We start from the raw sequence: 13,584 nt of genomic DNA, 5'->3' as shown, positions 1-13,584 counted from the left end.
GTCGATGAGGAAGTGAGGAGGACAGTGGCATCCATACAACTCTCCTCGGGACATATACCCTTAGCCATGTTTTTCAGTTCTGGCTCGGAAACAAACATTCGTTGATGTGTTTCCTTAGAAACAGCTATAACTCCTGACCTAGAACAGAAAGAGTGAGTCTCTACCTATCCAACATTTACCTGTCTGCTGTCCTCCATTCATTTTCCCATCCATCACCATCTGCTCATCCATCCATCACTCACTGACCCATCTATCCACCCATCCATCTTCTATCTGCTCACCCATCATCCACCCACCCATCCACCACCCACCCATCCATCCATCCACCCACCCATCCACCCATCCACCCACCCACCCACCCACCCACCCATCCATCCACCCATCCACCCACCCATCCACCCATCCACCCATCCACCCATCCACCCACCCACCCACCCAGCCACCCACCCACCCACCCACCCATCCACCCATCCACCCATCCACCCATCCACCCACCCACCCATCCATCCATCCATTACCCATCCATCATCCATTACCCACCCATCCATCCACCCACCCACACATCCATCCACCCACCCACCCATCCATCCACCCACCCATCCATCCACCCACCCACCCATCCATCCATCCTTCCTTCCTTCCATCCATCCATTACCCATATATTTGTCTATCCATCCATATATTCATAAATACATGCATCACTGTTGTACTTACCCTGTACCCATCTATCCACCTATCCAGCCCTAGTAGCCCATCCAGGAGTCATTCACTATTTTTCCATCTATCTGACCGTCTGTCCATCTGTCCGTCTGTCGGTCTATCTATCTATCTATCCACCCAAGGATCTACTCACTGTTTTTCTTTTCTTTTTTTTTTTTTTGGTTCTTTTTTTTTTCGGAGCTGGGGACCGAACCCAGGGCCTTGCGCTTCCTAGGCAAGCGCTCTACCACTGAGCTAAATCCCCAACCCCCCCCCCCATTCACTGTTTTTCAAGCACTATCTTTGTGCCTGGCTCTGACTTGGGTTTCTGAAATACCAAGAAGGAGGGGAAGGAGGAGGAGAAGGAGAGAGGAGGGAGAGGGGGAGGGGGAGGAAAGGAGGAGAAGAAGAAGAAGAGGAGGAGGAAGGGAAAGGAAAAGAGGAAGAGGAAGAAGGTGAAGGGAAAGAGGAAGGAGAAGGGGAAGAAGAAAATCTAATTCCAGGCTAGAGTTCTCCATCTCGCTGAATCATCAGAGCATATCTGGTAATGAATGTCTCAAAGTTACACTGGTAGGAAAGGGTCAGAGAAACCCTTGCAAGACAGATGTATGAGTGGGTTGTGAAAGGTGAGTAGCAGTTTTCCACATGGAAATGGTGAGAGTGTGTGGGAAGGTAGATGAGCCCTGTGTATAGAACCTTTTCCCACTAACAGTGAGGGCAGAGGCCTCTCCTCCCATGGGAGTCAAGCTCTGACATTCTTCTGCAGGTACCGTCATGATGTACAGCCATAGCTTCATGTGTGCACTACAGCCTAGTAGTTGCTGCCCCTGGCGCAGTGAGATTATTGTGATCAGCCAGCCAAGCTGAGAAATGTGGCTACTCCAGGGCCTTTGGCTCTGCCTCCAGCTTCCTTTAACTGTGGTCAGGTCTCTGAGCCTCAGTTTTCCCGTGTTTTGATTAAAAGGTTGGCTTTCAGATCTGCTGGTTTCCTGCCCTGCTTGATGTGAAGCGCCCACATTCTGATTAGCAATACCCTTGCTCTCCTTTGCACACGCAGCAACACAGCATTGACAGATGTGGCCTACTTACCTGGAGCGCCCAGCACCAGCATTGGATCTGCAGGCAGCGGCATTTGGGAGAGAAACTGCAGAGCCAAAGCTTGACTGAAGGTGGCGCTGTGGCTCCAATAGCTGAGTTGCTGAGGGTGGGATGTGAGAATTGTGTGTGTGTGTGTGTGTGTGAGAGAGAGAGAGAGAGAGAGAGAGAGAGAGAGAGAGAGAGAGAGAGAGAGAGAGAGAGAGAGAGAGAGAGAGAGAGAGAGAGAGAGAATATCCTAGTCCTTCCCGGTGAACTCACAGTGCAGCAGAACTAGATGATTTGCTACAAAGCCATCTCCCAACTTCTCAGGGCCATCCTGCTTTCTCGAAGCTATTTCCTTCGGTGGGGGGAGACCGAAGAAGATCTCAAGGATGGGGTGAAGATGTGGGAGAGAAGGAAGGGAGAGGAAGAAGAAGGAGAAGGGGAGGAAGAGCAGGCAGGAAAGGAAAGGAAAGGAAGGGAAGGGAGTTGGGGGAGAAGAAAAGCCAGAAAGGAGAGGATGGGGGGGGGGGGACAGCCTGTTGTAAAATGAAGTTTGGTGGAGGGGTTCCTCCACCCTCAGTTCTCAGCAGTTTGTTTTCTTTGTTGCCTGCAGGCCAAGCCCCAAGGCTACACCACTGGGCTCTCTACACCACATCACTGGGCTCTCTACACCACACCACTGGACTCCCTACACCACATCACTGGGCTCTCTACACCACATCACTGGGCTCTCTACACCACACCCCCTGGATTCTTGACCAGATGGCTCAGCCAAAAAGCAAACCCCAGCAGGAGTGTGCTGGGCTAGCAAAATACCAAGTGAGTCACTGCAGGTGTAGAGAATGACTGAGGTGAGAACTGGGGTGGCGAGGGGAGAAAAATGCTAACGTTTGTTAAAGGCTTACTGGGCACCGGGTCTCCCACAGTCTGGGGGTGTTAGCATGCTCTCTCGGTTGAACCTGTCTTCTCCTCCATCCAGGATCTTAAGCAAACCTGACCACATGAACCTGATATTAGGGAAGCTTCTCCATCGGGGAGCCCAGCGCCTTGGACCTTTCAGCTCTGAGACTTCTTCCTCCACAGCTTCTGAAAATCCTTGCCTAGGGCAGTACTGTGCTCAGTAAATCTGGACACAGTGATTCCTACAATAGTATTCTCAGGCTCAGATGTCAAGTTCAGGTCAATGAAGCCCGGATCACGGACTAGTCAGAGGGCAGAGACAGACAAGAGCCCAGGCATGTCTGAGCTCAAAGCCTTCACCTCCCTGACCTTACCCCGAATGCAGCAAGCACCCTGCTTCCTGTGGGAGGCCTGAAAGAGCCCCTGTTCTTCAGCCGCATGGAGGACCCTACACACCAGCAGTAACCTTTAGGTGTGGGGAATTCACCTGCAGAGGAGGAAACTGGATAAGACGAGAGGACCAGCAGACACAGAGTGTGGCTTCCGAGTCACCGGTGAGAGGTTCTCTCAGAGCCATGGGGGTTCCTCCTTGACTTCAGAGGAAATCAGCCAGTCCTGTCATGCTGTCATGATCGTTAGCTATTCAGCTCTGAGCCTTCTGAACCTCGATGTAACTGTTTTCTCCCAAGACAGCTGGGCTTGGAGCTGGAATACACAGACCAGATCTTAGTTCCTGCTTTGCCCCTGAGAAGGGGATTCTAGCCTTTGAAGAAACAAGCTGCTTTAAAAGACCAAAAAAGAAAAAAATAGACTTTGTTTCTATGGAGTCTGCTGTTATTCCATCATTTTACATGTAGCATAGGTTTGGTGTTTAAAATACCCAGGTTTAGAGGTGATTCTCTCTCTGCTAAGGCCTGACCTCTCTGGGTCTCAGTCACTGCCTTTGTAAAGTGACCCCTGTCACTGGCCACTAGGAGGAGGGAGGAAGTTCTTTGTGGATAAATGCTGGGGTCTGGTTGAGCTCTCTCCTCACTTTCCCAATGTGGCTCAAAGTATACAAATCAGAGATGTGTTCTAAAGGGACTCACTAGTGACCCAGGGCCACTCAGAGAACAGACATGTTCATTAAAGTCGACTGAGCGAGACAAGCACTTGTTCTTTGTAGGTGAGCGTTCCACTCTGGTGCTCAGAGCTCTAAAATGAAGTCTCAGATAAATGTAGAGGCTCAGGGCTGGAATCGCAGAAGTTGGGAGACTGAGAGAAGGAAGGCCTACTCTGAGTTCCAGGTCAGCCTGGGCTACAGAATAAAACTCAATGCGCACGCGCACACGTGCACAAACACACACACACACACACACACACACACACAGAGTTTATAGATAAGAACCTCTTAGAAGGGATGAAAAGATGGCTCAGCTGACAAAGCATGTGTCTCACAAGTGTGAACTTGTGTCCCCAGAATCCATGGAAAAACAGTTGTGTGCCGTGGCACATTCCTGGAACTCCAGCCTTGACACGAGAGACAAAGACAGGAGGATCTTTGGAAGCTCTCTGGCCAGCCAGTTGGTCTATGTGGTAACGTTCTAGGTCAAACGAGAGACCCTGTCTGAAACAAAAATGGAAGGCGTGGAGTGCATCACTTGTTGTCCAGACTGCCTCACCTGCACACAGATACACACACACAGATGTGTATATGTGTGTACAGGCGTGCTTGTATGTGAGTGCAGACATATGCACACTAATATGCACATATGCCCACACACATGGCTCGAGAGCCAACACGAGCACACATGTGTGAGCACGCACACACATAAACATGAGTACAAACACAGTCTCTGAGAGTTCAGCTCTTCCATTTTTGGCACGGGAAAAGTAACTTATGCCAGGCCACTCTGGGCTCAAAGCAGAGCTGGTTTTGGAACCCCAAGCCCATTGTGCTGTCTCTGTCATCCCAGGTGGGAAGGACATGATCGATCACTAATTTTTTTTTTGACCCATGACACGGATGTGCTGTTTCTTTAGAGACAGGAGGATCAGGGCAGAAGGGAGTTGTGTGGTCCTCCTCCAAGGTACGCCTGCTTGGACACATAGTCCAAGCAGGCCTGAGGTCCACATTGGTTAAAACAGGCAAAAGGAGGCTCCGAGTATGGTCTGCACCCCCCCACTTTCTACCTCTGTAAGGAAGCTCACTAGTACCCTTGAATCTTGGCTGTAAGGTGGGGATGGTACTAATGCTTCCTTCTTAAGCCAATGATGTTCGATGGCCCTTCACTCAGTGCCTGGCAGCCAGGAGCTACTATAAAAGCTGGTAAGGCCATGCTCACCAGGATTCCTCCTTCCCTCTCTCCTTCTTTCCTTGGTTCCCCACAAAATCCTTTTTCCTGTCTCCCCTTCCCCTCCCCAGCTCTCTTTTTGAACACTCTAGCTTAGGGCCCACTTTGTCTTGGATAGATGACAGGGGTTTTTACCCAGGTCTGTTTGAGGCAGGATGGCTAAAAAATTTTTTTTTCTTAAATGTTCTCTATCTGATTCACAATGATTTGGGGTCTGTGGCCTGAGGGTTTCTGTCCTCTTTAGCTTTTTCCCAGGTCTCTTGAGGCCTGTCCCTGAACCCTGTGCCCTGGGTCACACAGGTTGGAGCATGCTCTTGCAGTCAGCCGTTTCAGCCCACTGAAAGCTTGCTGATTACTGGTTTTCAGGCTTGACTTCATTCTGCATCTCCCAAGAATGTTCTGTGGCACTCGGTGATGCCTCCTTGGTGTGCCTGGTGTTTCTGAAGCCCGCTTTAGAGCAGAGGGAAGGGGCCTTGTCAGAGTGACTGCTTGTGGTCTCCGAGTTCCCTTCTTGCCTGCCGGCCTGCAGCCGCTCGCCTTTTGCACTCCCTCTATTAATGGCTCAGTCTGCCCCCTGTGCACTGGTGGGGGTTCTCCGGAGAGATGGAGCCAGTGCATTCTATATGTATAGAAAAGGGTTTATTTTAAGGAAGTGACTCACATTGCCCTGGAGGCTGCCAGGGCTTCACATCTGCAGGGTGGGCTGGCGGCCTGCAGACCTAGGGCACAGCTGTGATGCAGTTCAAGTCCAAAGGCTGCCAGCCACAGATCTCCCACCTGCTCAGCAAAGCCTGTCCTTTGTTCTGTGGCAGCCACTAGGCTAAATGAAGCCTACCTATGTCAACAGGGCAGCCTGCGTTCTTCAAAGCCCGCTGATTTGAGTGTTAATTTCACCCCAAAACACCTGCAATCCCAGCATTAGAGGCTGAAGCAGGAGGATGACGGCCAGCTGGGGATGCATAGTGAGACTACCTAGAAAACAAAAACAAAAACAAAAACAAAAACAAAAAACATCCCCATAGAAATATCTAGACTAGTGTTTGACAGCATATGTGAATACCATGGCTTGAAAAAATGGACACAAAGTGTCTATCATACCATTTGTAGCAAACATGCCAGGTCACAGAGACACTGCTCTACTGCTGAGTTTCAGGCAGCCTGGACCAAGATTTCTCTCTCACTTCTCTAAATCAAGAAGGAAAGGAGCAACTGATAGGAGGTGGGCTTTGCTGTGTAGGTCAAGTCCTTTTGTCCTCCAGTAGTGTGGCATAGGCCTGGGGTTGAGGGTTAAGAGCCTAAAGGCTGAGGAGGTTAGGTTTCAAGGCTCAGAGGCTTGGGACTAAGAGCCCAGGACTGCGGGGCTGAGGGGCTGAGGGGCTGCAGGATTGGGGACCTGGGGCTGAGTGGCTGGGCTGAGGGCTGGCATACTAATGGATAAAGAAAATGAGAGGTTGGAGGCCAAGGGATTGACAGTGGGATTCCAGAACATGTGGCTAGTGGGTCTATGTGAAAGTGAGGGCAGAGAATGCTGTCCAGGATCTCACAAACCTATTATTCATGCACACCAGAATAATTTTGAAATTCAGATTCCTAGACCCTACTATCAGGAGAAGTCCCCAATTTTGAAAAAAAAAAAAAAAAAAGCACCTGTGGTTTCAGGAAGCAAGTAGTGTATCACTATAGAAAAGTCTAGAAAGACAGCCCTGTCTCTGAGCATCACAGGTGTGGGAGGGTGTGGAGCACCTGGTGTGATCAACGCAGCAGCATGGTGAAGCGCCTTTCACCCCCTCAGCCGAATGCCTCCTAGGATAGAAATCCTGCTCCCTTAGCGGCAGCCCCTTGTGTTTTAAAAGGGATGTGAAACCCCCTTCCCCCATTATTTGGAGCTCTTAGAAGAGGAGGTATCTGTATAATTGCTCTGCCACCAAGATGTCTTGAGGGACTGGTGATAATTCTCATTTCTTGCAGTGGCATCTCTGGGTTAAATCTCCTCAGCCCCAACATGAGGCCCTCTGGGTGAGGGCCCCACAGTGGACTGGCTTGTGTCCCTGCAAGGCCTGGCAAGGGGATCCTTCTCTCTACATGGACATTCCCCTCTCATCAATCCAGCCAAAAGGCATGCAGCCTCTCGTGACAGCCTGACCATTCTGGAAACAGGGCCCCTAGGACAGCCCTGCAGCCTGAAATCTCATCCTCTGTCCTGCCTTAGGTCTCACCCAGGGGAGAGGCAAATATCTTGTTAGTCCTATAATCCCACTTCTCTGCTTTTTCTTGAGAGAGAGAGAGAGAGAGAGAGAGAGAGAGAGAGAGAGAGAGAGAGAGAGAGAGAGAGTGTGTGTGTGTCATACGTGTGGAGGTCAGAGGATAAGCTCAGACACTAAGCCCTTCCTCCGCCTTTGCTGACACAGGAACTCTTCTTTGAGGCTGTAGGTGAGTCTCACTGTAGGATCCCTGTGATTACAAACGGCATCCAATACATCAGGTTTTTGTTTGTTTGTTTGTTTTTGCGTAGATGTTTGGGATTCAAACTCAGGTCCTCATATAGTAAGGCAAATGCTATACTCACTGCTCTCAAGTACTACTTGAATCATTTTCATAGCGCAGCGGTAGAGATCGAACTGGGGGCCTTAAATCCCTAGGGAAGCCCCACAGCTCTCTGTTGGGAAACTGACTCCAGCATCTTTCAGCACTGGAGAAATCCTGCGCCGCCTTTGAGGCCAGATCCTGCCACAGCCTACCTGAACTCTTCCTGTGAGGACCCTCTGTAATGTGTGGATAGCCCAGAGACTCTGAACAAGGCAGAGTTGGGTTCAGATCTCACCTCTGCCCAGGGCTCTTGAGACAACTGACCTTTGGGCTTTCATCTGCCCATGGTGTCTTGTCTCGGGGCTGTGCCCAGTCTGTTTCAAATGTCACAGCATGCGTCCACTTATGTCTGCTGTGACTGAATACCAGACAGAAACAGTGTAAGGAAGGAAAGATTTGTGCTGCTTCTTAGCGTCTGAAAGTTCATCCCGTGGTTGTCTGGCCCCATGAATTTGGATGGAACTTCCTGGTGGTGGGAATGTGTGCTGGAGTGGGACTCCTCACTTCCTGGAAACAGAGACGGAATAACAAAAGGAAGAGACCAGTGCAGGTTATGTCCCAAGGGCAGAACCCAGGAACCATCTCCTCTAGCTAGGCCTCACTTCATGAAGTTCCTACAACCCCCGAAATAGCATCACCACCCAGCAATGAGGTACACCACCCATGAGCCTGTGGGGGCAACACATATTGGCCCTTGCAATAGCCAGCACAGAGCATGCACGGCAGGTACACTTTATGACTGAGTCCTGGTCTCCTCTGGAGGGAAACCAGAGCATTCTTCCTTCCTCCTCTCCCATCAGATCCCCCAAGCCCAGCCCCGAAGGTTGAAGAGCTATCTTAGCAAATGAGCTGAGGAGGCACTGGACAAGCCTCAGGGCTCTGGGAGAGCATGTTTCCACGGTGTGTGACCTCTAACAGGCTCTTTCCTGTGATCCTGAGTCCTCACCTCCAATCTGAAAGGGTCAGATCAGGAGAATCTGCTTCTCTCTTCCTCATAGGGACCTCCTCCTGGGCCCTGAAGGGACATTGGCAGGTGTGAAAGCATCTTCCAAGGTCCCTGAGTTGAGGTTGGGACATGATCCCTTTCCCCTCAGCTCTGCTCTCCAAATACAACTCATGTCCTCTGTGCTTCAGTCACCCAGAGAGAAGGGAGAGGAGGAGTGGCAGGTAGGCCAGGACCACAGTGAATCCATTGGCCTGTTCTGAATGAATGAGTCAACAAAGCTTGAGAGGCTGGGAGATGGTGGAGGCAAGGATACCCATGGGAATCTGCTGTGGAAGCCTGGGAGGGAGGCCAAAGGAGGCAAGTGAGGGCAGTGCCCTGGTCCTCGTTGGCAATGGTAGTGCAGCAACCAGACACGTGGCTCCCTACTGCAAGGATCCATCCAACATCCACTCACAAACAAATGTTCACTGAGCACCTGTGCTGGATCCAGCTGTAGTAGGGAGCACTCCAAAAGAGGGATCAAGGGTCTGTGCCCTTGGGACAGCTATGAACTTGGGGCTTAGCACAACAGTAGCCCATTCCCTCCCAGTCTGACAGGGCAATCAGTGAGTAGGTGGTAGTGGATGTTCCTGGGAGATACCTGGCTTTCTCTGGTGATACCTCTGTCTCCTTGGTGGTCCCTAGAATTGCCTCAATCATCCTCTGCCTCCATCGGCTGTCACATGGTTTCTCTAGTCTTTGTCTCCCTGTCTCTGTCTTTATCTGTCTCTGTCTCTGACTGTCTGTCTCTGTCTTTATCTGTCTGTCTGTCTCTGTCTCTGTCTCTGTATTTATCTGTCTGTCTTCTCTGTCTGTCTTCTTGTGTGTGTTCTGCATGTTGTATGAGTGTTGAGGACATGTGCATGTGTGTAAGCGCCAGAGCTTTGGGTGTCATTCCTCAGGAGTTTGAACTTTTGAGACAGAGTCTCTCGGTGAACCTGGAACTCAGCAAACAGGCTTAGATGACCAGGAAATATCAGAGACCCCTGCTGACGTCTGGAAGAAGAAACAATCCCAGCCACACTCAGCATCTCCCTGGCATCCTGTTCATGTCCAGACCTGGGCTTGTTTTTCCTGAGCTGCAGTTAAGAAAAAAAAATCATCGTAGCAATAAACTCAGTATTTACCAAGCAGCAAATCAGTAGGAAATTATAACCTTTTAAAATAAATCTGTTTCTAATTGTAGACACACCTAGTTTACTTTTGCATCCTAGCAGGATTTCCTGGGCAAACAGGGTGTGCAGACACTGTTTTAAACTGACCACCCTGATCTTTTGGGGCGTTCACCTCCAAGATGCCGCTGCTGCTCAGCAGACAGCGGTCAGCAGTGCTGTGTGTCATAGACAAGCTGTGGGGAACCTCTACCTCAGGGTTTCCTTTTAGTGCTAGACGCCTAATCCCTTGATTACCCCCAACCTCGAAGCCACAGCCCCCGACTGTCTGGCCCACCCTGTACCGGTCTCCCTTGACTTGCTCCCTTGCAGAAAAGTCAGCAATTTCAGAACAACCAGGATGCAGCTGCTCTCAGGGAGGAGTCAGTGTGGAAGTCCATAGTCCCTGAGTGTGGAAGGTCTCATCCACACCCACAGTGAGGAAAGAGAAATAAACTGGAGTAAGGTTTGTAATGGGCCCTGGTATGTGTGCAGTGCTGATAAATGATATCCTTGCTAACATCTACCAGGTAGGTCCTGTTCAGGTTCATTCTCTCAGCAAGTGTTTATTGAGCACCTATAATTTATGCAATGCGACACCGTGCTGGCTGGTTTTATGTCAACTTGACACGAGCTAGAGTCATTAGTGAGGAGGGAATCTCAGTTGAGAAAATGCTTCCATAAGGTCAGGCTGTAGGCAGGAAGATCAGGTGTAAGGTATTTTGTTAATTAAGGACGGATGAAGGAGGACCCATCCCCAGGGGTGACATCCCCGGGTTGGTGGTCCTGGGTTCTGAAAGAAAGCAGGTTGGGAGGAGCAAGCCAGGAAGCAGCACTCCTCCAAGGCCTCTGCATGAGTTCTGCCTCCAGGTTCCTGCTCTGTTTGAGTTCCTGTTCTGGTTCTTTAGTTCTTTTTTTTTTTTTTTTTTTTTTTTTTTTTTTTTTCCCAGAGCTGGGGACCGAACCCAGGGCCTTGCGCTTCCTAGGCAAGCGCTCTACCACTGAGCTAAATCCCCAACCCCCCTGTTCTGGTTCTTTAAATGGCGGACTGCGGTATGGAAACTTAAGCTAAGTAAACCCTTCCCTTCCCAAGTTGCTTTGGTTTCATTGCATCCATGGTGACCCTCACTGAGACAGCCATGTGGTCGCTTGCCTGATCACTCCTTCCCCTTGTGCAAGACTTTGATCAAATGCAGTCTTAGCACCAACCTTCAAGGCTAGGCGTGAAACGCAGTTGCTAGAATGCTTGCCTGACATGCATGAAGCCCAGGGTTCGAGCCTTAGGAATAGATAAAACAGGTGCAGTGCTGCATATCTGAAATCCCAGCACTTGGGAGGTGGAGGCAGGAAACAAGAAGTTAAAGGTCTTCCGCAGTTACGTAACAAATTCAAGACCAGCCTGGGATACATAAGACCCCCATCTTAAGAAGTAAAAGCAAAGAAATAAGCAGATACATGAAATAAAGGGAAGGTTCTGGATTTCACTCCACAGCCAAGCTATAAGAAGATAGCCATCCATCAGGGAGCAGTGGCTGCAGGAGTAGGCATCCAGGGTGCTGGTTCCTCCTCTCCTACCTGAGGGGCTCTGAAGAGCAGGGCCAGGATCTGTGACAGCCCAGGGGCCTGGAGCAGGGTGGCCTCTTTTCCCCTGCTGTCAGCCCCTCCTCCTGCAGTAACCCAGCCTGGACCCCTTGCATGTGCTTCCCCTGAGGTCCCCATTTCCTTTCACCCCAGCCCCTCCCTTCTCCCCACAGCCTGACTCCTATTTCTGTTCACTTTAGCACTAATGGGCTCTGCACATCTCTGCGATGAAGGCGTGAAGTGATGCCCACCCGAAGGCCTAGACAAAGGAGCCTCTACTGGGAAATGGGTTGACAGCTTCGATCTTCCACAGGGGTCACTGGGCAGAGGATGTTAGTGGATTCTCTGGCCTGCAGGTGGCTCAGACTCATCCAGGACAGGTTGGTCTGGGAAGCTGGGAAGTCAAAGAGAGAGGTAGCCATGGCAACCTTTCCTGAGGCATCAGGGCCAAGGCAGGCTCCAAATTAACTTCTGTTGCTTTTGAAGATTGCCCTGGGGTCCCCCCACTCACCCTCTGAGCCCTCTGGAGCCTGTGCATAATGTCCTTAACAGACATAAAGCGTGGGAGGGGAGGGGGTACCTCTGCATTCCCTGAGAGCTGGAAGTCTGTCTATAAGCTTCACGGTGCCACTTCTGCTTGTGGTGGGAGATGTTGCCAGTTCCCACATGGCCCGTGTTTGACTTTCGTGTGTGTGTGTGTGTGTGTGTGTGTGTGTGTGTGTGAGAGAGAGAGAGAGAGAGAGAGAGAGAGAGGAGAGAGAGAGAGAGAGAGAGAGAGAGAGAGAGAGAGAGGAGAGAGAGAGAGAGAGAGAGAGAGAGAGAGAGAGAGAGAGCGCATGTAGATGTCAGAGGATACCCTGGTATCCATTGTTGCCTTCCACCTTGCTTGAACGGGGTTTCTCTTGTTTGCTGCAGAGCACTCCAGACTAGCTAACCCTGAGGATCTCCTCTCTCTTCTCCTGTGCCATTGTGTGGTTCTGGGATTGCATCCGTCTTTACAGGGGTTCTGGGAATTGGAACTTTAGTCCTCACGTTTACATGGCAAGAGCTCTAGGGGTGACACTGAGCAGCTCTCGAGTTTCCTCATCCCCTGCTGCTCTTTTCATATGGAGTCTCATGATACGCACAGGTTGGCCTCAGACCACCGACTCCAGACTCAAGATCCTCAGTCTTAGGAGTGCTGGGATTATAGGCACGAACCATTGTGACCAGCTTTAATCACATACACTTTGTGTCTTTTTATTTTTAAAACATTTTATATTTTTTCTTTGAGAATGTCATCTATGAAATTATTGTTATAAATTATTATTTCTTCATGTATTATGATCATATTCACCCTCCACTTCTTTCTCCAACCTCTGAATCTTTCAACCCCACTATGCCCACCTTCCAACTTCAGGTTCTCTTTTTATGTAGTTTAAGATCCTACCATGCCCAGTTAGAGCTGGCGGTATGGGTGTGGTTGTAGGATCACTGGAGCATGGGCAACCTACCAGCCACAACTCCGGGGAAAAATTGTTATCCCTCCCCCAGCAGCCGTCAATGGCCAATAGCTCCTCAGGGGCGGGGCCTCTTAAGCCCCTCCCTGACCATTCTGAAACTTGTGCGGGTAACCAAAACTGCTGTAAGTTTAGGCGTGCAACAGTGATGTCCTATCCAGAGGACAGCAAGTCACAACGTTCTTCCCCACCAACCGGCTCTTCTGCGTCTCCTTCAGCAACATTCTGAGCCTTCGAGTTGGGGGCCATTCCAATCGTTCTTTTTAGGTCTCAGTCCCGTATTCTCAGCACTTTGGCCAATCACGAGTCTCTGCATTAACCGTGCTCACTTTATGTATTTTAACCAGTTATGAGAAAGATTCCATGGCCTCTACCAGAAGGTTGCAGGGCTCATGGTGCAGAAAACATCAAAGGCCCCATTTTCTCAAGCCTGAGTCCTGCCTCTGAGGTTCCCCTGCTCCCAGCAGCTGAGCCTCTGGGGGCCTCTATAACTCCTATTAATCCAGGCAGGTGTATAAGCTCAGGGTGCCACATGCGCGGGTAAGTCATGAGCCTCCCCTCTCTCCCTGCTGTGCCCATTGCCTCTGGTCTCTAGGACATGGCAAAGCTAAAAACGATCCCTCATTCTCTGTAGAACTCAATTGTCTGTTTCACTGCCAAGCCAGCTTTGCTGGAATTCCAGGCACCAATTAGAGCCAGCTTGCTTAGGCCAGTTAAAATGTACAGGTGTGACAGTGTTGGCATCAACAGGCTGGAATTATTACGGCAGA

The 13,584-nt window shown here is 50.3% G+C and overlaps 1 long non-coding RNA gene across 4 annotated transcripts in view; it reads left to right on the top strand.

Annotated features, from left to right (window-relative positions):
- LOC147995577 (uncharacterized) overlaps positions 1 to 3,829 on the top strand; it is a 28,619-nt gene extending 24,790 nt beyond the window's left edge. For 2 of the 4 annotated variants that reach the window (XR_015683654.1, XR_015683656.1), the window contains 2 exons: positions 2,393 to 2,598; positions 2,759 to 3,829. This is a non-coding gene — a long non-coding RNA (uncharacterized LOC147995577). Of the gene's footprint in view, positions 1 to 2,392; positions 2,631 to 2,758 lie in introns of all 4 variants that reach the window. The other 2 variants (XR_015683653.1, XR_015683657.1) reach the window with 2 other exon arrangements.
- The last annotated feature ends 9,755 nt before the right edge of the window (positions 3,830 to 13,584 follow it).

This window comes from Rattus norvegicus, chromosome 3, assembly GCF_021556685.1.
Source record: "Rattus norvegicus strain SHRSP/BbbUtx chromosome 3, alternate assembly SHRSP_T2T, whole genome shotgun sequence".
Classification (NCBI taxonomy): Eukaryota; Metazoa; Chordata; class Mammalia; order Rodentia; family Muridae; genus Rattus; species Rattus norvegicus.
This window is presented reverse-complemented; position numbering and strand designations above follow the sequence as displayed.